At 36.0% G+C, this 27,715-nt stretch overlaps 1 protein-coding gene across 2 annotated transcripts in view; it reads right to left on the reverse strand.

Moving 5' to 3' along the window:
- LOC126739678 (zinc finger protein 79-like) overlaps positions 1-24,121 on the reverse strand; it is a 30,813-nt gene extending 6,692 nt beyond the window's left edge. The window contains exon 1 of one of the 2 annotated variants that reach the window (XM_050445465.1): positions 23,935-24,121. The gene's annotated coding sequence lies outside the window, so the exon portion shown is untranslated. Of the gene's footprint in view, positions 1-20,983; positions 21,132-23,934 lie in introns of those variants that run through there. The other variant, XM_050445466.1, reaches the window with a different exon arrangement.
- Positions 24,122-27,715: the final 3,594 nt, after the last annotated feature.

Below are 27,715 nucleotides of genomic sequence, written 5' to 3' on the forward strand. Positions count from 1 at the left end.
ATACTGACGAGATTGATTAAGCTTTTTTTGTTCTAGCAAATTTTATTTTATGATCGTCGTTTAAGTATTCAATCATATCGTTGCAATTTCATTAACTTGGTAATGCAATATGGCGTGTTTTTTTGAGTTTGTATGTTTTTATTTTTTGGAAGGGTATTTTCATTTTAATGTGTTAACATATTCCTTCAAGCAGCATTTTTTTCATGAACAAGTAAATTAAATTGTCAGTATTTAAATTTTTCCCAGTGAGTTAAAATAATTTTATACTATTATTCACAATTTTTGTAAGCTCGGTTTTGTTACGTCTACTGATCGTGCCGAATTCTACTTTTCAAATATGCTGTAGATTTGGTTTTTGCGGTCTTTTGCTTGGAAAATATATGAGCAGCGTAATCCTGATCTGATTTTATCCCATTCTTCTTTATATTTGCGATCGTTGTTTCGTTGTTGTGCTCAATTTTCTTGCATCTGCGGCTCGCTCTATCACATTCTCAATTTGAAGTGCAATTCCGTTTCGGACTTGTTGTTTATGTCCCATTATTTATAATTAATAATAATAATTGTAATCATATTTGTTAATTGTTAAGTTTGTTAATAATACAATAAATACTACAAGATTTTTTTAATTTTTTTGGGAATGAAAGTATATCGTCGGTCATCTCACGAAGTGGCGTATCTAACAAAATTTTCAGAAAATAGTTACGCCGGCAAAACAAGTTGCTTTGGAACTCAGTTTGATCTCACGAAGCGGCGTATCTGTAACTGTTATACCAATGGTGCAAATGTATATTGCATTTTCGGCGTATCTTACAAAATACCCGTACGATATCACACGAAAAGTCGTATAGTAAGATACGCCTATTCGTGTGAAACTTTTGAGTACAAACACTTGTATTGACGATAGCGGCGTATCTACTATTATCCTGTTGGATCTCGTTGGGAGACGGTACACGGTCTGTGCACACTGTAATATTTATTCTTCCAGTCGAGTGTATGCAGTCGCAGTGATATCTGAGTTTTTGGGTTTTATATTGTCCGTATTAACCCGTTATTAGATCAATTTTTTTAAAGAGTATTTCTAAGGGTTTGACTAAGTGTCTGTAAATAGTGTGATACAAAGTATAACTGGTAAGTAATGTATGCTTTTAACGAGTTGTAAGTAGAGCTAATTTGCAATGGAAATAATCTAAATAAATTACTCGGTTTCAGATTACCACACTGCGGATAGCCATGGATGCCCTTGTGCTCTGGGATGAAGGTACCAAAAACGTGGTGGATGTTAGTGAACTACGTACGTATAAATCTAAGACTATTAGAGTATGGGAAATCGAGTTAAAATGTTGTTTAATAAGAAGTGGTATTGGGGACGTGTCCTGGCTGTTGAAACCATGGAGGAAAGTATTAGCGACCCCGAGGACAACATTCCGCTTAATAAGTTGAAACAGATATGGAGCAAGAATGATTATGTAAATCCGCTTTTTACATTAGTTAAAAAGAAGTTGCCAGTAATAACTCCTGAAAAAGAAACCAATGTTCCACAAGGTGATACGTCTCATTCTGCTCAATCGCGCAGTCCGTCGTCATGTTATGACTCAGATGCTGACCCGCCGTGGGGAGTGTGCGAGGTTGCTAAATGTAAAGGGGAAGTCTGAAGCTCCTGTCACCGATGCCTTATTTTACTTTGTTGGAAACATTTTATTGAAGACCCAGATACTTGTTCTGAACATCATAAAAAAATAAATAAAAACCCAAAGCAACTTGTCGAAGTTACTCCGCCCACAAAGAGTCAAGAACAAGCACGTCCAGAATCATTTTTAGTTGAGGGTACAAAGAAAGAAGGAAATGTTTCAGCAAAACAACCAAGGATTAATAAACAAAAACTTGCCAAAAAAATGAGAGATTTGGGCAAAGAATACATTAGTCCTTTTACGAAAAAACCTGTTTCGTCCAGATCAATCAAAGAACGTTGTGATTCAGAAAAGTGTAAGAAGTTTGGCAAGCAATGCATCATGATAACTGAAGAAGATAGAAAAATAATTTTCAAATATTATTATGAACTTGGTGATTTGACGCGGCAAAGGGAGTATCTTATACGACACATGGAAAACAGAACAACCAAAAGAAAAACTACTAATAAGGAGTAAGGGTTTAACAGCATTATCTGGAAAACGCTTGATAGTGTGTAAAAAATTATTTTTGAATAGGTTATCGATTTCAGAACGTACAGCCAGAACTGCTTTAAGTAAGGTAAAAGAAGCTGGAATCTTGGAAACAGATAAAAGGGGAGGAAGACAGAGAAATAATGGCGACAAACAACGAGAGGAACTTATAAGAAAGGAAATGAGTGATCACATCGATAGATTTCCCAAGATGGAATCTCATTATTGTCGTGCTAGCACGACCAAGATGTACTTGCATCCAGATTTGAATCTAAGGAGAATGCATGGTATGTATCTAGATGAATTAAAGAAAATTGGAAGGATGGAAAAACCAAGTTTTCATACCTATAGAAGAGTTTTTAAGACTAAAAATTTATCTTTTCACTCACCAAAAAAAGATTTGTGTTCTCTTTGCGTATCCTATAGGGAAGGCGAAGACACCGTTAAAGAGAAACTAAAAACTCGCTACGATATTCATATTGCCGAAAAAACAAGGGTTCATTTACATAAATCCCAGTGAAAAAAAAAGCCATAGAAGATGCATCCAGTGTGTGGTGTTTTTAACAGGTGATTTATGTGCCAATTTCCAATGAAAGCGCCATTTTTTATAAAAGTCGTTTGGCTACATACAATTTTACGTTTTATAACATAGCAACGAAAGAGTGCTTTTGTTTCGTGTGGAACGAAGCAGTCAGTAAGCGTGGTTCTTCTAAAATAGCATCCTGCGTATCACAAGTTCTGGAATATTATAGTAAGAAAGGTATTCGGAATTTTTATTTGTACGCAGACGGATGTTACGGCCAAAACAAGAATTCCATTGTCGCTTCTATACTGATTCATTCCATAAGCAAATTTCCCACAATAGAGGAAATCTCTTTACGTTTTTTTGAAACAAATCATGGACAGAGCGAAGGAGATTCAGCCCACAGTGCTATCAACAGAGCTATTTTCAAAGCTGGTAATATATTTTTGCCTTCCCAGCTATACCCAATAATTAGTCTGGCACGAACAAAAAGACCTTACAGGGTTATTCCAATGACCCTTTTAAAATATTTTTTAAAAACAGCCATTTAGAGCCTGAGTATGACTGTATAGTTGTAAAGGAATTATTTATAATATTAGGCAAATTCTTTAAACGCAAAGTAGGTTACATTTTATTTATTATAAACATTAATAGTTGGTTGCAATAATTAGTCGACCTAGTATAGCAGCTATTTGCAAAGTAAGCTATATCGCGGCTCGTGTCTAATTAGGTAACTGTGACGCTGTTCAATTACTTTTGTATGGAAATATTTTTCCAATTTATTCAATAAACAGTTTTAGATGGGGAATCTTCTTTGTTTTACTTGCCCTAAGTACCCAGCTATTACATGGCGACCCTTGGCCAGTCGAATCATGGAGAAATAATAAATTTTGTTGAGAAAAAAGATTATTCTGGGCTCGATTAAAAGTAAAGTGTTTCTTTTTTACTCATTTTTCCAAATACAGTGTACTGGCGATAAGCAAATCAACAAAATGGGGCAAAGCAAATCCACTCACCAAGATTTGACAGAAAATGGGGTAGTCAATTCAAACTTTGTAGTGCAGGAGCAAGAATACAACATTACAAAGGACGTCAAAGCAGTTTTGTACATAATAGTTATTTTGCTTATTGTGATGGTGATCATAAAGTCCTTTCAAATGTACAAGAAGCATATTAGGAAGCAAATAACTCGTGAGCTTGCTGTTTCTACGATTAACTTGGCCCAGTTAAGAAGAGATGCTGCCGCTTCAAACCCTATTATTAACCCTTAACCAACCCAACGACAAACGACACGAGTTTTTTTTTAGTGACTAAAATAGTGCGCGTAAATCGAATGCAGCTATAGTAGTGCGGGTATACGAATGCAATTTTATCGGACAACCAAGGATAATCTACTGAGTAAGTCTTAATTTTCAATTTTATTTTTATTCCTGTTTTTATAATTCTAGACGGGTGTGTCTAGTGATGCTTTATGTTTTTTGTTTTTTTTTTAAAGTAAAAAAGGGAATGCTATTTTATGCGTGTGAATTTTATATGTTTTTTAATTGACAATATTATGCATCTAAGCAAACTATTCTAATAATATTGGGTTCTATGTCTTTAAACTGGGAAAGGACTAATAAAACTTTACTGGAATTTAAACAAGGGGCTATAAATAATTCCAAAAGGGCTATAAAAAAGGCCGTACCAAAAAATCCGGAAACAAGAGTCGATATTACGGACAATTTAGTAGAGTTATTCAATGAAACGACAGCCTTTATTAAGGATATTTGGGTGCAATTAGATAATCAGCAAAAGAATCAAACTAAGGACGTATTCCTTTTTATTAGAGATAAAGTAGTTAGGGCATTTAAGATATTAAAAGTTCCATATAAAGTACCATTAAGTTGTATAGAAAAAATTGATCCGTTAATTTTGGACGAGTATTATATATCATCGAGCGACGAGGAGGAAATAAATATGCCTTTGTCAAATTTAGAGTTTTTTAATTTAGCTGGGAAAATAGTTCCTCAGGAGTTTGATAGCTCACATGACAGGCTACAATCGTTTTTAGATGCTCTTACATTACTTAATGAAAATTCGGGCGATCATGGAGCAAACGCAGTAGCCTACGTTAAAACACGACTTACAAGTAAGGTTCGAGGTTCAATAACTACCGAAGCATCCCTTACAGAAATTATAAACACTTTGCGTCTAAAAATTAAAGGAGAGAGTTCACAGATGTTAACAACAAAGCTATTAAATTTTAGGCAACATGCTAGAGATACCGTAAGTTATGCTTCGGATATTGAATCTCTAGCTGAAAAATTAAAAACGGCATATATTAGCGAGGGTGTCCCCGCCGATGTCGCAGCAAAGTATTCTACTGATCAAACAGTAAGAGCCTTAGCTCAAAATCCTAATTCCGAAAGGGCTAGGGTAGCTATAGAGGCAGGTACATTTACCACAGTGCAGGAGGTTGTCAATAAATTTATAAATATAAATAATAATGCACAGGCTTCAACTTCGAACATTTTTTATGCTAAATCAGGTCAAAATAATTTTAGAAATAATAACAGATTTTATTTATTCTAAAACGTGTAAACCTTGATGTATCAGCATTAGAACTACCTCAACTAAACAAGGAACTGCCAAAAATATCTGGAAAAAAGACTTGATTTCATTGTGTCAAGGAGAAACTCCAGTAATTCGTTCACCGTAGCATCAACAGTTTTTCCTCTCTCTTCCCCACACTGACGAATAGGCATAACTTAGGAATGAAGTTTTGTCACTACTAATATTATTAGTAATACTTAATACTTTTTTTGTTTTCAATATTATAACATGCAGAAAACACTGTTAATTTTCGATCAAAGTTTTTTTTTTGTTACAGCATAATGATATTTTCTTCATTTGTGAATTTGATTTATTTGTTTTTTAATGCTTTTTTAATATTTTGATTACTGTTTATTTTATTTTGTCATAAAATATTATTTGATTTTTAACTAGCTATTTTTTTGTGCCTACTTAGTTTTCAATATTTTTTAAGGATAAGAGACCTATCTCACAAAAGTCAAGATTTAGTTTCACACCAAGTGCGGTATCTGCATTCAAAATTATTTTTTTCGAAAGCGTAAATAGTTATAACGCTTTATGCGACAGGTACTCATAGGCTACATAGCAGTACGCAACATATTAAAATATTAGATCTGAATCTCAATTATTTCCGGCTCTTCGGCAATTCAAATATGAAGCATTTTCGTTTTTTGCCTCTCTTGAATAATTTGCTAAATGTAAGATACGCCACTTCGTGAGATGACCGACGATATACACGAATATAAAAATATAATAATATGCTGCTGAAATAAATCATTTCTTAATTTCTGAACGTATAAAAATATATAGCAGACTATTAATTTCTGAAGGCGATGGTAAAGTTTCTAACCTAATATTGATTGGCAAAAATATCTATACGCCATACGTTTTTTCTCACCTGGATGACGTAACTACAAATGGGTATAATTTCGACTTTATTTGAATTTGTGTATTTATTTGATTACCTTATGTAGGTGGGTAGTTGTCATAGTATTATATGACATATTGTAACCTTTTACTCTAATTTTTGACATGTGTGATTTTCCATTGAAACTAATGACAAATAAACACTAATCTGTTTTAATCGAGTACAAGACTCCTAGAAATTCGAATTTCCCACGCTTTCTTCCAAATCTAATTGGTTAAACGGGTTGCCAATAGAGTTACAGCTTATGTCAAAATTAGTTCGAATTATTATTAAAAAATGTTTGCGTGGTGTATGATGGTAATAGACCCGAGTTCAAATCTCAGCCAAGATAAACTTTTTATTATTTTTTTAACCTTTAGCAGGTTTCTTTACGAGTCGGTAATTTAAAACTATAAATACAGTATTTATAAATATTAAAGAAAGTCATATTATTCACATGTTCAACCTCGAAATAAAAATCTAGATATCGACAAATATACGAGGATGCTCAAAAGAATGATCATAAATAATTGCCAATAAACAGAGAGTCTTTGTATACATTTCTCCTGATGGAATATTTAAATTACAAGCCATTTTTTTTTACGTAAAAGTGACAGTTCTTGAGAGACAGGTGAGCGTCATCTTGAAAGATAATTGAATGGAGAAGTGCCTACTTGAATCCACAACAAAATGGCGACGTTGTAGGAAACTCTTCGTGACATAGGGTATATTATATTCATATTCTATGTTTGCTTTAGCAAAAACTACGCCAAAAAACCCGAATGAGTCACGCCCAATTTAATAGAGACAAAAAATAAGCAGGCAGCCAAAACTATAATAAAAAGAGGCGGACGTGACTTCACTGGAGAATATGTTGGGATATGACCACACGAAGTGGCAACAATGCCTATACTCATAAATATATTTAAAATTGGAGCACCGGTGTTGCCGCATTTACCGAACGCAATAAAATGAATATTAAGATGACTCGGGAGGCAAACAAAAAAGGGAGCAACATTAAGGAAAATCAATATCAACACAATTCGTGGACCTACCCAACATGCTTTGCGCATGCACTGTAACTTTTGCAATTTAAATTGTTTTTTTTTTTAATTGTAGTTTCTCCTTGAAAACCTGGTAATAACGGAAAAAGCAATTACAATAAAATTGAAAACCTTAACTCGACAATTACAATAATTTACCATTATGACCGTAATATTCACATTATAAAAAAATTTTAAAAAAATATGAAAATACCTTTTTTGTTTTTGTCACCGGTGGTGGTACCTTGCTCGGCCTTACAATGTTCTAAAATACTTTGAATAACGCGGTTCATGATGTCGACCAAAATAAGTGAAAATCTGTCCACCTCGCGGTATCTCGACGATATTTGACTGAACGCAGCGGATGTGCGTAGCGCACGTTACACCGAAAATAAAGGCGTTTTCCGTACGCACTGCGATTGTCCGCGGGGGGAAGACTCAGTTTTTTGACCCCAGTTGCCAACAAAAGACTTGCGTATATTCACCCGGGGTCGACGACCCCCGAAATATTTTCGGTCCTTCGGTAGTTATACTGTGGACCCGGTTGAGTATCTTTTCGAGTTGCCCTATACACCACATATATCAGGCGACGGTTCAATGTACCAGAGTATTTTTTTGTTTTTATAAAAACTCAACGCATTGATGGCTTATTTTCGGGTTTGCGAGAAGCCAGTTTGTTGCAATAAACTTGTATAATTAAATTATTTGTATAAGCCGTCATATTATGGCGAAAATTTGCCTGCTTAACCTAAAAATGGCAAAGCGCGTTCCAAATTTAACAGACTTGTTGCAGTAAATTTATCTGTCAACAGTGTCAATGGCCAAAAAGAAGTGTCATTAACTTAACGCATTTGACAACATGGCCAACATTAGAACACGACAAAAACAAGAAAAGAAGTCTTACTTTTACGAGTCTCTTCGCATTAAATTAAGAGTCACCTTTGATTGACCAATTTGACTCTAAATCCAGACCCAATGATCTCAAACTCAAAAATTTTTCCGTAGAAAGAGCATACCAAAACACTTTATGCAACTCAGTTATTTGTGCAGTAGGGAAATTAGGATACTTATAAGCCTGAATTAACCCATAGGAATGAAAAACTACCATATCCATATCCTACCATATATATTTTTTACATATGTAATTTGTTTAATACGCTTTGTAACTACAACATAGATCTATTTGTTGATACGCTATCTTCTGTGCTGAGGCTACTCAATCAATAACCTAGTATTACAACCTGTAAGTACCTGTCTAATGCTGTTTGTTATTTAGAAGTGTGGCATAAAGGTTTGTTGAGTTCTTTTTTTTTATTTTTCTTTTCTTTTTGTTTATTCTTTAAATTAGTTTTAACTGTTTTACTTTACTAATTTGTTTTTTTGCATTTAATTTTTATTCTGTTATTATTGTTTTGATTTGTATTTTTTTTTCTGCATTTCCTGTAAGTGGGTGACCGTTGGAAATAAAGACTTATTTATTTATTTATTTATTTATATCTGAAGATTGAACTCAATTGATTCTTTTTGGCAACAATGCTTCAATATGAAAGCATATTTGGCAACGTCGTCAAAGGAAGAAATGTCACAGGTCGAAATTATGTGCTAATAAAGATATTAGGGAATTATTGGAGTAATAAATCGGGCTGTATTTTGACCTTTACGCAAGCGCAGAAGTAGTTTTTACACAAGGGAAATTTTTAAAACGATACTGCTAGGCTTTAATTGCGATTAAATTGCGCCACAATAGCTACGTTTACAACGCGCGGATCTATTAGGTCCATAGATGATGATGGACTATTTTTATTTAGTAAAGCCCTGTTTACAAGGATTCATTTTGAGGGTTAAATTGGTGCAGGATTACCTCTAGGATCAAAATGTTAGTTGAAGGGAGTTTATCAGTTTAGACGAAGAATTATAGGACATAACCTCTAAATCTTTAAAAGTGTTATTGTTGTTTAAAAATAATAAAAATAAACTAATATTTTTTTTAAGACTTAAAAAAATAAATTTAATCTAATCTCTGTTTGGGAAGCATCAAATTCGCGTACCAAATTTTAGTGCGCTGCCATTTACACTTTTTTTTTATTACACTATGTCACTCTTGGAGTGGTGCTTGCGCGAAGATATTTGTGTAGCTGTAGGTTGTATGCGTCGGGAAATATGTGAGGTGGAAGCCCGTTCCACAAAGAAGATGTTCTCCAGATGAATGAGTCCCGCTACAGCGACGTCCTTGGGGTAGGCAAGTGGACTCGATGTTGATGAGCCGCAACTGCTAGACGCGTCCTTCTTGCCGGAACAGCCCTGGGTGGAATCAGGCCTGCCAGCTTAGAGGAGCACTTACCGTGATAATAACGGTAGAATAAACAGAGATCAGCCACCTTTCTTCTGTGCTCCAGACTATCCAGACTCCTTGTCAGTTCTGGTTTGTCGATAAGACGAATAGCTCTCTCCTGTATAGAATCCAGCAGGTTTAAACTATGCTTGGGTGCAGAGCTCCAGACATGCGAGCAATACTCGAGGGAAGGGCGTATTTGAGCCTTATAAAGAGTCAGCAGCTGTTCTGGTGTATACAGTTTTTTCGTTTTGAAAAGCACTCGCCAACGTGGTCATGCCAGGACACACTGTTGGTGACCTCGACTCCTAGAAGATGTAAAGATGATTTCATTGGCAATGTTTTCCCTGTCATAACCAGCTCCGGGCCACCAAGGTTAGTCTTCATCGTAAATACTGCAGCCTGCATTTTTTTAGCGTTAAAATTGACCAGATTGTTACTGCCCCACTCCAAGATTACTCTAATATCGTTGTTGGTTGAAGCTACTTGTTGTTGCCTAAGATTCTGAGAACTTGCGGCTGTCGTTGGTTTGGCGGACTTGAATGTGGAAATAAGTGTGCTATCGTCCGCAAAGCTGTAGATTGGATTGACAGTGGTTCCTAGCAAATCGTTGATATATATCAAGAAAAGGGTGGGGGATAGAATGCATCCTTGAGGGACTCCAGCGTTAATGTTAAATTTGTCGGAAAGGTATCCATCGACGGCTACTTGGATTGTTCGTTGTTCAAGAAAACTTTTGATCCAATTCAATAATGAGTTTTGTATGCCGATTGAGGAGAGCTTGTTAGTAGTCCCTCATGCCACACTCTGTTAAATGCCTTGGAAATGTCAAGAGCGACTGAGCGGGACTCGCCGTGCTTCTCCATGGCCTCTGTCCACAAGTGTGTGAGGTAAGCCAGAAGATCGCCGGTGGATCTAAGCTTTCGGAAGCCGTATTGATGATCACTGATTAGTCCAGATGATTCCAGATATCTTAACAGTTGTTGGTTGACTGCTTTCTCCATAATCTTCGATATTACTGGAACTAGTGCAATCGGGCGGTAATTGGAGGGCATCGTCTTCTTACCCTTTTTGGGTACAGCTTGCACTTAAGCAGTTTTCCAGCTTGTTGGAAATTGGCCCTGCTTATACGATGCCGTGAACAGTCTACATAAGGGAGGAGTCAATTCGTCTGCACAACGTTTTAGTATTAGGGCTGAAATTAGAAATAAAAGCTTTGTTGGTGTCAACGCTTTTAAGAATTTTATTTATAATTCGTTGGGGAAACGAAATTTCTCCCATCGATGAATTCACCCTTGGCAAATATGGCGGTGTTTTGCCTTGCGACTGCAGAGTAGAATTGGACGCGAGGAGTTTACCCAGTAAATTGGCTTCTTCTTTTGCTGTTACCGCGATAGAACCATCATCTGCTATTAGGGGTGGCAAGGCCAACTTAGCAAATCCTTGACTAACGGCTTTCGATACCGACCAGAAAGATCTTGGTTCATTTGGGCAGTTTAGCACTTTGTTTTTGATCCTGTTGTTGTGACTCTCTTTGCATTCATCAATAATTCGCTTGCAGCTATTTCTGGAGGCTAAAAAGTTCCTCCGATGACGCCATTTGTGGTATGCTGCGTTTTTAGTGTTTACTGCCTTTTTGCAATTCAGGTTGAAAACCATTGCTTGTTATTTGATCCGCATTTAGTAGAAAAAGGGATATAAGCTTCCATTCCTGCCAAGATCGTCTCTGTAATTTGGTTTGCACATTCTAAGATGTTATTGGTTCTAAAGCAGACTTCTTTCCAAGGGAATGAGCGATAAAATTCCCGAAGATGGTTCCACTCTGCTGATTTATAGTGCCATACCTTCCGCGGCATCGGAGGATCCTGCGTTTTAACCTCCAACTGGCAAGAGACTGTTATCAATTTGTGGTCCGATGTTCCTAGGGGGGCATGTACTGATACAGTGTACGAGTCAGGGTCTGAAGCCAAGACCAGATCTAGGAGACACGCGAACTCGCCGTCTCGATCGGGGATTCTGGTAGGTTCCTCCACAAGCTGCGTAAGCCCGCATATGGTGGCAAATAGCTCAGCTTCTCGTCCTTCATCGTCGTTCTTGTTGCAGAAGTGCAGCCAGTTGATATTGTGAACGTTAAAATCACCCATGACGATGATTTCTGCGCTTGGGTGGTCAATTTGCAGATGGTTAATGCAATCAACCAGGTTCAAAAAGAGCCGTCCATATTGGGTGTCGCTTGGTGGTCTGTAGATACAGCAGATAAATTTCGTGGCACCATTGGCTATTATTTTGAACCACATGACGTCGAAGTCCGCAGGTTCAAGCGTTTCCTCCCGCTGGCAACTCAAATCGTTCTTGACAAATACTGCCAATCCAAAGTTTAGTCGAAATCGGGTGTGTAGATCGTATCCAGGATAAATGAGGTGAACATTTGTTGTTGAAGGTTTCACCTTTGTTTCTGCCAATGCCAGAATGTGAGGCTTATTTGATTGCAGGTGTTGGTGTACTGCATTAATATTGGTGTTTAGGCCTCTGATGTTGCAAAAATTGATTTTTAGGCTTTTTGATCCGCCTGATAGACCCCCCCGACCAGCCTCCGCCCGGAGATCCGAATGGGAGGCGAGTTTACCTCCGGAAAGTTTTGGTCGTGAGGGCGCCATCATGCATTTATTCTTCTTCTCCATTTCCCCTTTGGAAACCGGACACATCGACATGGCGGCGAAACGTGAGTTCCATGGAACCACTTCACGCCGCCTAAGTCCTATGTGGTGGTACTGAACCGGGCGATGCAAGTGGACAACATCTACCACCAAATGACACTGAAAAAATAGTCCTTGTGACGTCATTTGAACCAAGTATAAAGAATTTGGTACACGCGTTGTAAATGTAGCTAGGCAAAAAGGCTTCTCTATTTTGACATTTGCAGAAATAATCACGACACATGACCTGACGAAATGAGAAAATGAGTCTATTTTATTTCTTAGAAAAGTGGATGCCTTAGAAGACATGAACAATAATAATTTTTTATTATAGTGTTTAGTCCAATTTACGTTTAAAATGGACGAAAAAAAAAGTTGAGGCTCCGTTTCATCTACGAGGACAATTTGATCTTGTTGAAAGAATTTAACAATAATCCTATTAGAAATGAATTAAACAGCTGCAAATAAATATTAGTTAGAGTTTGAGGTTAAGAATAACGTCACACACTTCAGACCCCAATAACCGCAGATTCAACTCAATTCAGAGGAGGAAATAAATACATTTGGCAATATTGCTAAGGTACGTCCGTTATAACTGTCATCGGTAACGTCCACGTGTCAAAGTGTCAGGGTTGTCACATTTAAGAAAATAGATTTGAATTTTTTCATTTAATATTTTATGAAAATTCAGCTTTTGCTTGAAAAATATTTTACCGCCAATAGAGGAATTAGCAATAACTTTTCGCTCGTAAAGTTTGAGCTAAAAATTTATTTTTGTTGTCCCACTGACTCTTGACCTACATCGATTTTTATTTATCTTTTTGACCTAAATATAAAATGTTAACTCAAGTAGTATATTTTTCGACACCATACATTTCGGGATATACTTTTCTTTGTCTTGCTCATTGTTATTGACGTAAGCCTGTCTTTATCAAGTGCTAAAAAAAATAATTTTATATATTATATTTGAAGGACATATTGCATCATGGCTTATTTATAGTAGTAGATTTAAATATTTAGTGTTTTTGTAGATAAAGTGTTAGAGAAAGACAGCCTTATGTCAGTAAAAATGTGTAAGACACAGACGGGTATATCCGAAGGCGTCGTTGCTGTTCCAGAAACAAATTAAATAAAAGTAAAATACAAGTAGATGGTGCCACTTAATGACGAAACGATTTCAAATTTATTTGTTACTTTTACCGAGATGAAGTTTTAATTATTAAAATGCAAAAAAGTAAAATTTTTGTTTACTAACTAGTAAAGTTGACAACCCTGACGCAAAATTCTGTCTGTCATATTTTGACAGACTATCAACTTTATAAGTTTACTTTTTATGTACAATAGTGGCATAGTTACTACTAATATAGAATTAAAATAATAAAAGCCATTAGAATGAATCTATGCTACACTAGATTTTGTCCTTGTTGTCCCAATCAGTTATATAGCATTTCGGATTTATACGCAAAAGGGGGGTAAAAATAATTTGCTGACCAAAAATCAAAATGTGCTACCAAAGCTATTTATCATCAAAAACTATGCGAAATCGATAACTGATGTTACTATACATATAAGTGCTTGCTACCAAAAAATAATTGAAGTAGCACCCCTTTAAGGGGTAGTTTGTTCTTTTCAATTTCTGATAAAAACGTGCTACCAAAGCTATTTACCGCCGGAAACTATTCAAAATCGATAACTGATGTTACTATATATATAAGTACTTGCTACCAAAAAATAATTGAAATAGCACCCCTCTAAGGGGTAGTTTGTTCTTCACAATTATTACTAAAAACGTGCTATTAAAGTATCCTACAGTCGGAAACTATTCAAACTTGGTATCTATTATAATATGTATAAATGCTCTCTACCAGAATATCATAATAGAAGTTGCACGCCAGCAGGGAATGGTTGATCTTTGACAATTTTCATTAGCTACCTAAACTATAAAACTTGCTTCCTATTTACCTTAAGGGACTATTTAATCATGATTTTTAATTTTTGTTGTTGTTGTTGGGCATTAGAAAATTTGAAGAAGTAAAATAAACGCAATATAAATTTTCTGGTACGTAATTTATAATATATTAACATTTCCTGGTATAATATGTATTTTATTTGTTATGCGAGTATTAAAACTAACCAATTATGTTTATGAATCCTGACATGTTGAACAGATAAGTTGTTTGGGCTTTTGTTGAAGACCTATGCAGTTGTGGTGGTAGCAATGATAGCATTTCATACACAAGATCATCTCTTCAAAAATATTGGAACACTTGCCTGCACCAATATGACAGAAACCGGCCGTATCCTCATCCCAATAATTAACTGATACACACTGTAGAAATTGTAATGATGTCGTCAGAGATTTTTCGCTTAGGTAAGGTAGTTGGTTGTTTTCCTTTATGATAATGTTTCCTTCAAAGCCTGCTGTACCTTTCTCTACTATATTTTTATCATAAGCAAAGGTACGGAAATTTGAAGTTGTAGTGTAAAATAAATCAGTCAGTTGTTTTTTAATGTGAATTCTGTAATTGTTGATTTCTCGAGATTGATGGTATGCTAAAACCTTGGAAGATCCGGTAATTATGAGTTCAGACAGAAGAATGACATAAGCGCCACAGTCATATGAGTTATACTGAACAGGTAAATCTGTTGGCCGGTAGAGATTCCAATTTTCGGATAAACTTATGTGCTTTTGTTGATGAACGAACTTTAGTACTTCCATGACGAAGATAATTTCATTGCGATATACTATATCACTTCTTATACTATTTAAGCATAGTATAGTATTGAACTTTTTCAGCACCACTATCAAAACAAAATGTTCATTTTTACAAACCGAAATTAATAAAATATCCTTTTCGTAAAGTCCAAATTTTAGAAAATAATTTGCAGCAGTCTTGAAACTATTATTATCTGATTCTAAGAAATTAACTAAATATCTTTCCACTGGAAAGATATCAACCGATGCTTTTATCTTTTTTCGTTTACTAGAAAAGCTAAATAAACATCAATTATCACATCTGACAAATAAAGGTCTTTGAAGTTTACACCTCCTTCATCTTTCACAAGACATTCTAAATCCTTAGGATATATCTGTCTACCATAGATGATGCACTGTTTATTATTCTCAAATTTAAATGTTTTTGTAACATTCAAATCTGAAGCCATTTCTCGAGAACATTAAATAAAATACAAGAATAAAGAATTTACTGACTCTGTAAAAGATAAGAGGTTAAAATGTACTCACCGAGAGTAAAACTTTAAAAAAAGCCCTCTCGCTTTCCTCTCATATACTCCCATTTACATATTGAATTTATTGATTATATTATTATTTAGTAATCTAGTACTCTTCTTTCTCTAACAACTAGCTAGTGTCACCTAAAATAGTATAAGGGCTTCCCCCTGAACGCCTAACTGCCGCTAAACAGTCTAGCATCAGTAGCATCCCACCGAACAAAACTACCACTTAGAGGGTCGCTATTTCAATTATTTTTTGGTAGCAAGCACTTATATGTATAGTAACATCAGTTATGGGGACTGTTGTTGACTGTTGCATCAGTTATGCTGACTGACATCAGTAATGGGGACTGTCACCAAAAATGGTACATTGGATGTACACGACAATGGTTAGACCCATCATTACATACGCAGCACCTATATGGTGGCATGCGGCAGAAAAGAGGACTGTAATACAGATACTCAACAAAACACAACGAATAGCATGTCTGGGCATAACAGGAGCGATGTCAACAACGCCGACTGCTGCCCTAGAGAACCTGATAGGACTAAGCCCGCTACACTTAGTGGTACGGGCTGAAGCTATAACGGGGGCGAAAAGACTGCTGTCAAATGGCGCAACAATCCTATCGAAAGATGGGCACAATGCCCTATTTGACAAAATACAGGACCTTGGGCGCCTGGCCCTAAGAACAGACAGAACCAAGGTCACATACCTAGACAAACCTTTTATCATCAAAGAAAAAAGGGGACCACTGGACGCAGAAGCGAACAGGCTCAGGCAAAGAGGTTACTCAGTATGGCACACGGCAACCAAACGATCCAAGATCGGGGTAGCTGTGGGCATGGTGGAGGACGAACAACAGGGCAGACAACTTATGCTAAACCTGGGCCTCGAAACAACAAATTTACAGGCAAGCATAATAGGAATTCAAACCTGTGTCCAACTGATGAGAGAAGGGCTGCCAAGAGGCAAAACCTTCGCAATTTTCACAGGAGACCAGGCTGCGACACTTGCACTACAACAGTTCGAGACTAAGTCAAGGACTGTGCAAAGCTGCTGGGAGGATCTCAGGAACCTCGCCGAAGCGCAAAATAGGCCAGAGATAATCCTAGCAGAGAATATGGGCAACAATAAGGCTGCAAGAAGGGCTAACCAACTTGCAACCCAGGGAGCCAGCAACAGCCTGGTAGGCCCTGAACCAACATGTTATGTCAGCGATAAGACCTGGAAGAGGGAAATCGGCAACTGGCTAACAAACCAGAACAAATTCTACTGGGAGCAGCTGCCAAAGATGGAACAATCCAAACAACTTATAGGCAGCCCACCCTTCAAGAAGGGTGAGAACATACTGGGCCTCTCCAGACAACAACTGCGAAAGGTCGCAGGGCTACTTACAGGCCATGCACCCAGCAGGAAACACCTGCATACGCTAGGGAAATCAGTTACCTCGCTATGTAGGGGATGCAATGAGGAGGACGAAACAACTCTTCACATACTGTGCTTCTGTGAAGCATTTAATCAAACCAGGGCAACATTCCTGGGGGAAGAGAAACCCGCACCAGAGGGTATAAGAAATCTACCACTGGGCACAATCCTGGACTTCCTTGAAGCTACAGAATTGAACCTATGGGACTAAACATATGGGACACAATAGGACTGCTTCTTAGCAGACCGCAGTGTAGGGAGCCACAAGGCACCACCCAGCGGTGGAGTTTTAGTGGGTATAGGAAGAGACAGACTCGACACTGAGTCCCACACTACTGGGGGCGGCGCCGCGTAACCAGTGTTCATAAAGAATTTCTCCACCGACCCAAAAAAAAAAAAAAAAAAAAAAAAAAAAAAAACATCAGTTATCGATTTTGAATAGTTTCCGGTGGTAAATAGCTTCGGTAGCACGTTTTTATTAGACATTGACAAATACAAACTACCCCTTAGAGGGGTGATACTTCAAATTGTTTTTTGGTAGCAGGCTGTCATACATATACTGCTATTAGATATTAAGTTTGAACAGTTTCTCTCTGTAAATAGCTTTGGTAGCACGCTTTTATTCTTGGTCAGTAAATTACACACCACCGCAAAAGGGTGAGTGAAAAGTGAGGTTATTGCATCAATCGTACCTACATAAAAAAACAATATTTCATTTTAGTGTAAACAAAATATTTGCTTTAGGCAAACTAGACTGCGAGATAGAATACTTAAGTTTTTAGAATTATGGCCCAAAAATTCCTTAATCTCCCTCTCGGATATAAACTCCTGGACAAAATTATCGCACCACTAATTATTTTGTCAAGAAAATTTAAATAAAAATAAATATCAGTTAAAACAGTTATAATATCTTTTCTCGTATAAAAAGCAGAACTGGACGAAAACTATGTTTATGCTTTATCATGGAACATGCTGCTCGTGAGGAGTGAGAAAACATCCGCAGGAAAGTTTTCATAATTTGATACTAGTCCAGGACTATTAGACGAAAAGAAGATCAATCTGCTGAAAAAATCCCATCTGGCTGAATTTTTTACCACAGCTTCTTTTCGACATTACAAATCATCCCTCAAAAGTCCCCATGAATCCAAGTAGAGCTTTTTTTATGGGGGTCAAAGGTCACAAAAAACACTTTTTTACAAATATCGTCGAAACTATCAATCCTACGATAAAATGAGCTATTACTTTTTTTGTTCAGTATGAAATTCTCCACAAAAAAGGTCTTATGCATTTTTTTCGTAGAGACCTTCGATTTGCAGAAAATTGAGGTCAAAGTGTCGTAACTGTCAAAAATCATAAAATTCGAGTCAAAACGTGTTTTGAAATCGTTTTCTCGTTGAATATTTATGGTAGGGGCTCTAGGTATTCCCCCTTGTGACCTAGAGCACAGCTGGCCCTTTTTTTCTATGGTCGTATGTGCGTCACTGTATACCTAGCTGTGGGACATTCACGTCATTTGACCAGTCTTCAGACCAGTATTCTGTTATTCTCAGTTGTAAACAGACGTGCAGAATATTTTCTCACAGTTTTTTCGTGATATTATTCACCTAGTTATCGAGAAATGGCCGAAAATTGCATAATTTGCGACAAATCATCGCTGTCAGACGGAGCGACTGTTTGTGTCGAGCGCGGTATTAAAACCTTACGTGACGCCAGTATCGGGCGGAATGATGGAAAAATTGCATTTTTGCGGAGTGTCGATTCGATAAAAGTACACGTGGTGTGTCGCAAGGAATATACTCGTGCAAGTAGTATTACTGCGGCTAAAAGGGAGCGAGATGCTGTCCCCAGTACCTCGACTGCTAGCCCTCCTCGGCGAAGAATGCGTTCTGCCGAGAGCGAGCAACTTGAATTCGATAAAAATTGTTTATTTTGTGGATTGAAGTGTTCTGAAGAACATGAAAGACGAGTTCCTATGAGTCGTCGGCGAAAAATCAAGCAGGTCTCCACATCGACATTTAAATCGACAGTGCTTGCTACAGCTCAAAAGCTTAATGATTCTCTTGGTAGGCTAGTTGAGAATCGTAATATTTATGAAGAAGATTTAGTAGCAGTAAATGCGAAATATCATAACGTCTAATTCAACTACGTCTCTTTCGCGCGACCTTTATCATTCCAAAAGCATGGGAGACCCCAAGATATGAGGATCTCTTCAGCAATGGAAGAAATTTTTCATTACATCGAAAATAATGATGACTGCCAATTCACGTTATCTGAATTTAAAAAGATATGTACAAATTTTTTTCCTGGCGATGTTACCGTGAAATCAAAACTCGTTGAAAAGTACGGTAAAAAAATCGCCATTACCATGGAGAGTCGAAGTTCGACTATGATTTGCTTCTCCGATGTTCGTCATGATATCTTGAACAAAACCTGGTATGAAAATCGAAAATAAGATAAAAGAGAAGAACGTTTCAGAATTTTAAAGGCCGCTGCAGCAATCATTCGCGAAGATATTTAATCCACACCTATTAATAGCGATTACTATCCTCCTACAAATCAAATGTTCGATAATATTAATGAAGATATTCCTGAAAGTTTGCAATATTTATTTGAACAAATTATCATAAAAAATAAAAAAGGAAAGCTGGAGCCACTGAAATTAAAGTGTACTGCTTTGAGTCATTGCGTTATGTCAGCAGTGCAACCACGATCCGTCATATCGCGTTTACAAATTGGCTTATCAGTTTTTCTACATAGAAGATTCGGGTCTAGGCGTATTCTTGACATATTATCAAGCTTGGGATTATCATCATCATATAAAGATACACTTCTCTATGAAGTTGCTGCTATTCACCATCCTCAACCGTTCATATTAAAGTCCAGTGCAACACCAGCATTTTACTTCTCAAACAATGTAAATAGAAGGTGGATGGAATGTGATCCAATTGGAAGATTGATGACCATCCCAGCGGCTCCGCTGAAATTCCAATTGAAGTTTTTGAACATTATGGTAACACTGGGCTGAGCAAAATACCATGGAAAATCATCTCGATTATGATGATTCAAGACCCCTGTCATTTATCCGCAAAGTTGATTTGTTATGGATGTATGGGAAGTGGCGTTCTATATCAAAGGTTCCAGGTTGGAATAATTTTCAATGTTACCACCGACATCGAGTGCAGCTCAATCACATTTATGTCGTGTTTATTATCAAGTCCAGAAATGGCTTGGTAAAAATTTGAATCCATTGGATTGGGGATGGACCATGGTTGATAATTATTTACAGCCAATACAAACATTATTGCCACCTGCTCCTGATGGTTTATTAAACACAATCTTTTGTAATTGTACGAAAGGTTGTTTCTTGAAAAATTGAAAAAATACAATATTTTACAATTTTTTCAATATCCAACATTGAAACTAAAATTTCTATAAAAAAATGACCTCTACGAAAAAAATGCATAAGACCTTTTTTGTGGAGAATTTCATACTGAACAGTGTGTGTGTGAACAAGTGTTTTTTGTGACCTTTGACCCCCTCATAAAAAGAAAGCTCTACTTGGATTCATGGGGACTTTTGAGGGATGATTTGTAATGTCGAAAAGAAGCTCTGGTAAAAAATTCAGCCAGATGGGATTTTTTCAGCAGAGAAAGCCTAATCGTCCTGGACTATACGAGGAATGCTGCGAAGACTTCAAGCGGTCATTGCAGCTAGAGGTGGTAATACACGTTATTAAGAATTCATTATGGGTCTATTGTTTTATTTTTGTATCAAAATTAGTTAGTGAAAATCGATGCTTTTCCTTGTATTGAATTTAGTTACTTAAATCTCGTTTTGTTAAATAGAATATAATTGTTTTTGTTAATTAATAATGCATAGTTAACAATGCTTATAAGTTTGCTTATTTTTTTATCTTTATTAAAAAAAAATCTCTAAAAATCAAGTGGTGCGATAATTTTGTCCAGGAGTTTATTATTCGAACAAAAGCACCTGAAGCTTTAAGGCCATTTGGTGGTTTTCCATTATTTACTTTGGGCTGTTAATCAAATCAAACAAAAAAATAACTTTTTAGAAAATTCTATTTACCGGTTATCAGCCGAAAACGATCTCGACAACCTTTGCACAACTAATCTTATTCTGAAAAATAATTAACGAAAAAAAATAATAAAAAACAATGAACACGAACCGCTTTAAAAGGCGACTGACTAAGGGATTTCACGTTGTCCAACGTTCGGCATATAGGAATTCTCCGTGTAAAACGCCACGGGTATCTAGCCGTAGTCATTCGCCTCCACGTGGCCTCCTTGGCTGATTTTTTACGGCGAGCGCCGACCTCGACAACCCGATACGAAACGTAGGTCGCGGGTTTTGGATCTTCTCTGCGCTTAAACCCGTATGCGGTGTTGCCGTTTATTGCCGCCCCCTTAATGTCATAATGGGAATTCGGTTTTTTAACGGGGTTGAGACAAACAAGGGTGACATTATTGTTTTCAAAAACAACTGACCGCCATCTTGTAGGTTTCGAGAACCTACAGCAACATACTAGATAAGGTCGTCAAGCAGGCGTAATGACCCTTTCTAGAACGGGAAAGCCATTAATCTGTCATTAGTGTCACTTGTCATTGTCACTGTAGCGAATAGAAGTGACAGTTCAAAATAGCCGGTGGGCGCCATCGCTGTTTTTACAAAGTATTAATGATGAGAACATAATTTTTTATTTTCGTTGTTGAAAAAGTAACACTAAATGATTTTCGGAAAATTTTAAATGGTTTAAAAATCAGTAGCAAAACAAACTATAGATTAAGTCAAGTAGGCTTAGGCAGGATGTGGCGTCATGACCTTGAAAACACATTTTTGTTTTTGTTTTTTGGGAAGAACTGACCCGAGAGGTGGCTTATAATACTGGGGGTAGTAAAAATTGACTCTAACTCAAAAAATATGGGAAAATGTTTCAAGGGAGAAAGTTTGTTGTTGAAGTGCTGTAAAATGGTTAAAAATGCCCATTAAAAAAATGGATTTTTGGCCTTAAATTTGCAGGGGAAATCTAAAAAATGAGTTTTTTTTTGGAAATTCTATGAGGCTTAGAGAAAAATTGTTTTAACAAAAGTTGTTTAGCTCAAAAAGAGCTACTATTTGCAAAATATTTCACATTTTTATCTATGGCCATTTTCGAGAAAATTCAAAAAAACCGATTTCCATATTTACCCAATTTTCTCTGGAAATATTAGGAAAATTAGTGTTTTTATTTTTGCATTCGATTCTATGTAAAGGTGTCTAATGATAAGCTAGAATACCTTTTTGTTCTACTATGCATAGTAAAGGAGCTATGAGGGATTTTTTAAAACAAGCTCATTTTTGTGTCCGGAAAATCACTTTGAAAAATCCTTTTAACATTTCATATATTAATAGTATAAGAAAAATCTTTGTTGCAAATCGGAAAAATGCATATTTGAGAAATCGATTTTTGGATCAAAATTTGCAGGTAATGTATGTATGTATACAGGAAGTATCAAGGAAATTCCCTAAAAAATAGTCACTTTTTAGAGAATTTTAATTTTTTTTTGAAAAATCTTTAGGGCTAAGAGAAAAATTTTCTTGACAAAAACTGTTCGGCTTTATAAGACCTACCATTTGCAAAATATTTTGCATTTTTATTTATGACCATTTTCGAGAAAATTCAAGAAACTAACAACTTCTTGATTTTCATATTTTTCTGATTTTTTCTGGAACTATGAGGAAAATTGATGTTTTTTACTTTTGCATTGAATTCTATGTGAGGATGTCTAAAAAAAAAAAGATAGAACACCTTTTTGTTTTAATTTGCATAATAAAGGAGTTATGAGGGATTTTTTAAAAACAGGCCAATTTTTGAGTCAGAAAATTCTGAAAAATTGAAATTTTCAAAAAAAAAATTTAAAAAACAGTTACTCCATGGTAGAGCATTAAATTAGCATTAAGAATTACCATATTTTTTATGTTTCATAATAGGGACATAAAAAAATTTTAAAGTTTAATTCCATGAAAATTCGCTCAAAAAAATGGTCAAGTAAAAAATGCTTTAAGGGGAGAAAATGTATTACAAACGAACAATACATATTTCAAAAACTCGATTTTCCTTTTCTCCCGAACTGTGAGGAAAATTCTTATTTTTACTTTTGCGTTGCGACCTAGTTTTTACAATTTTTGTTTTTGATTTAATGGCAGATGGACGCCATCTTGACTAAAAAAGCACCAAGAGTATAACTTGACATCAAACTGTCACTTCTTTTAAGCGGGCTTATAGATTTGATAAACTGTCACGTCAAAATGACAGTTAAAAATGGCCGATGAGTGCCATTGGTATAAAAAAGTGAACATTCAGAACAGTGGACGTATTGTATAAAAAAATCGTAATAGCCTGTGAGCTAGGAGAAGTAATTCATAAACGTCACTTAGCTGTCATTACTGTCAATTAATTGAGACAGTTGTGACCTTATCGTTCCGGCCTTGATGAATAAGCGAAGTTTCCCTTTAATTTGGAAGGTTAACGTGGGGAAAGTAATTCAAACGTGGCAACGGTGCACGAACTAGTGCATATTGTATCCACTTTTTCCACTAATGGGTTTTAACTTAATTTTACTAAATCAATGTCGTGGTTAGTTTTATTTGAATATTTTGGACTCTTATGACGTCATTAAATATTAATATATATATATATATATATATATATATATATATATATATATATATATATATATATATATATATACATATATAGTTACATTAAAGAATTTTTTTTTAATACATTTTTTATATATTAGGAAAAGTGGTAATACCTTCTAAGAATTGTTATTCAAGGTGAGGCAATTAATTGAATTTACTAATTTAATTGTAACCTTATTCACACCCCTAGAATCTTATGCTATCTCCTATTTCTATCAATGTCATTGAGGAAGGTTAAAAACATTTTAAAAATTGAGACTTAAAGTACCACTAATTTTTTTGCAAAAATGGAAACAAAAATCCAGATATTATAGATTAAAAAAATGGGTACTTACAAAAATCTGGACTGCAGATTGGCACTTTTCAGGATCTGGACCATATAAATATATGCACACATCAATAACTTAATAATAATAAATTTTATAATAATATTAACAATAATTTAATAATAATAATAGAATGTTTAACAAGTAACAAGTTTGAATAAAACAGTTCGGATCGGCGAACGGATACGAATGGGCTGGCTACAAAATACACACACACACCTCGGGTCGTCGTCGCCCCCGTTGCCGCTCCCTGCCCCCGCCCCTGCGCCCCGCCGCCCCATCCGTCGACTATACCGTGACCTGTCCCAGAGTTTAGCCGCTCGTGGAAGTCAGCACGTGGAGGCGAATGACTGCGGCATTTGGCTCGTGGCTTCGTGTTGTTTTTCGGTTCCCTTCATTATTTATGTTTTTCAATTCACTTTTTTTTTATGGCGTTATTTTTTTGCATTTAATATAAGATATTGCCGGAGACAGGTCAACTTGAAACCGTATGAGGCCTCTGCGCGCCTTAATTGGATTGAATGTATTACCTACGTAATACTGTTGGATTTTTGCAAATTCTACTTGTCTATGTATGAAGATCAAAAAATCATCCTAAAGAGTGTATGACCTAATTTTATCTTAGTCGCGCTCATTGTAAAGGGCACAAACATCGGCACGCTTTACCCTAAAGTAGGCTATAGACGTTTATGTAGACTTGACAAGTCTGCTTGCGCAAGTGCACTTGCACAAATCTTCTGCGACTCCACACCATACAAGCGTACTTTTTTAGAAGTAAAAATGGACGAAGACGACGCGCTAATTGCTCTCGCGCTGTTCGTGCTGGTACTTAAAAAAAGGACGCGGACATGCGTTACTCCGGATGCTTCAGTAGTCCGAACACGAATTTTGCCGCTATTATGTACGTTATAGACCGGATTCGCTTGTACGCGATAATCCGGATCGCGCTGTTTTCAGCCGTTTTGCAGGCTTCGACAAGTTTAAATTAATTGGTAGTTTGCTAAAGTTTAGTTTTTAACGTTACATAGATATTACAGTCGACACTTATTGCGTCCTGGCCTTCCTACACCAATTCTGGGGAATATGGCTCCAAGACGAAAGCATAAAGCATTATCTTTAAAACAAAAGCTTGATATACTGAACAGATTAGAACGTGGCGTGAGTGGAAAAGCCTTAGCTAGTGAATACGATGTAGGCACATTCACAATTTCGGATATTAAAAAGAACAAATTGAGCATTAAAAGTTATGTGCCAAGGTTTATAAAGACGTTTTATTTTTACTAATGTTTTGTATTTTATTTTTAGTTTTATTAGCGGTTGTACCACAAGCTAGGAAAACACTAAGAAAACCTAAATATCCCAGAATGGAAAAGCGATTGTTCGAATGGTTTTGCAGGCAACGTTCCAGACACATTCCCATATCATATGATATTTTAGCAGCCAAAGCAAAGCAAATCTACAACGATGTTTATGGAAATGAGAATTTTGCAGCCAGTCGAGGTTGGATCGCAAATTTCAGAAAAAGACATGGTTTGAGAGCTTTAAAAATTTGTGGTGAGAAATTATCCAATGACGAAACTGCTGTTGAGCCTTTTAAAAATATGTTGGCACAGAAAATGAAAGACCTGAATTTAATTCCTACGCAGGTTTACAATGCTGATGAATCAGCGTTGTACTGGAAAATGTTACCGGAAAAAACAATTGTTCGTTTTCAAGAAAAGATAGCACCGGGACGAACAATAAGTAAGGAGCGGGTTACTTTCCTGGCATGTGTAAATGGAGATGGTTCTCACAAATTGAGAATTCTCTCTCCTGAATTGGAAAAGCAAAAAATCTCAGAGCATTTAAAAATGTACCCATACCCGTAGAGTACAAAAATTCCTGCAATGCTTGGATGACATCTGCAATATTTAAAGAGTGGTTTCATAATTCGTTTATTAGGCAAGTAAAAGGATATTTAAGAAGCCAAAATCTAACTGAACGTGCTCGTTTAATCATTGACAATGCCCCTCAAGCCATGGATCGCCAGAAGAACTGAGAAGTGAGGATGGCCATTTCCAAACAATCTTTCTTCCGCCAAATTGCACATTGCTGCAACCCATGGATCAAAATGCCATAAGGTTGACTAAATTGTTTTACCGTAGGAGCCTTTTGGCGCACATTTTATCACAAAATGAAGAAAATGTTATCCAGGTATTAAAGACCTTAAATCTCAAAACTGCAACATACTTACTGAGCAATGCATGGTCAAAACTTACTGTAGAGGTTTTACAAAAATGTTGGGAAAAAGTAATTCCAAAAGGAACGGTTTTTGGTAATGATTTAGAATACGAAGCCGATGATCTGATTTCGCTAAAGCAATTACAGGAAAAGCTACGAGCTTTAACGGATGTTTCGGCTATGCTCCAAACACTAAGTGAAAACGAGATAAATCCTAATGAAGTGAATAACTGGATTGAAAATGATGACAACTTGGTATTAGATGAGATAGAAAGCAACGAAATGCATTATAGCAGCAGCGAAGAATGTGAAGATGACGAAAATCAAGGGAGAGAGAAAGGAGTCAAAAATGATGAAGCAGTGAAGGGCTTCAATTTATGCTTAAAGTGGGCTGAAGAAAATCGAGTGCCATTGCATGATATTCTTGTTCTTCAAAGACTTAAAGAAATGGCTTTTATGAAAAACCAAGAAAAAGTAAAGCAAGTAGAAATTACAGACTTTTAATTAGCTTTATTATGTACCTACTACATAGCAAACATGTAATTTAGTTTATCCTTTTAATTTGTATGTTTTTCTTGTTTATGACATATTTGTAGGCAATTTTTTAGTTATATACATATATTCCCTAATAAAAAACATATATGTATGTAAAAAGACATCATGTTTCAGTAATCCGAATTTTTCGTTAATCCGGATCACCGTCGTTTTTATTAGTCCGGACTATCGAGGATTTACTGTATTCTAAATCAACTGAAGTTTCACCCTGCCGATTGGCATAATTATTTACGGATAAATGAAGAAACATATTTTAAACTGCTATCCCTGGTAACTCCTTTTATTGAGAAGAAAGATACCATCATGAGAGAAGCCATAAGTCCACATGAAAGATTAACAGCAACCCTAAGGTTTCTTGCGACGGGAAGATCCTATGAAGATATGAAATTTTCGACTATTATTTCTCCTCAGTCATTAAATAAGATTATTCCTGAAACATGTCGAGAATATTCGATGTCCTAAAGAAAGATTATTTAAAGGTAAGAAAAATAATTATATTTTATGTAAACATAACTTTTATTTCCTTTTAGATTTAAGTAGTAAACTTCTTAACAAATACACTAGAATTTTAATAAGAATACTTATCAACACCAAAGTACATTTTTTAAATTAAAGTAAATCTAAGCAGAAAAATTCGTTACATAAGACGCCAATGAAAGATTTGAGTCATCATTTCGATATTCATTGTCACAAACCGTTTCTGTGGGGATAAGAAAAGGAGTAGAACCTATAGCGCTTTGGTATCTCTTCTGTGGTAAAAAATATGAAGATTTTGCTGTTGCAAGATCGGTACAGTCTGTGATACTGCCGTGACAGCGTGTCCAAAAGTGAGCTGGCTTGTTTCAGCTAAAAATACAGCATCATTTATAAGTTTTTCGGCTAATAAACGTTGATTGTTATCTGGAATATCCCGCAATTTTAAAGATATATTTTTTCCAAACACATCATAACGGTCTTCCCTAATTTTTGGTTTTTTTAATTTTTTTTTTTAGTTTCCTCAAACCCAAAGTGTTGG

The sequence above is a fragment of the Anthonomus grandis genome, chromosome 8 (genome assembly GCF_022605725.1).
Source record: "Anthonomus grandis grandis chromosome 8, icAntGran1.3, whole genome shotgun sequence".
NCBI lineage: Eukaryota > Metazoa > Arthropoda > Insecta > Coleoptera > Curculionidae > Anthonomus > Anthonomus grandis.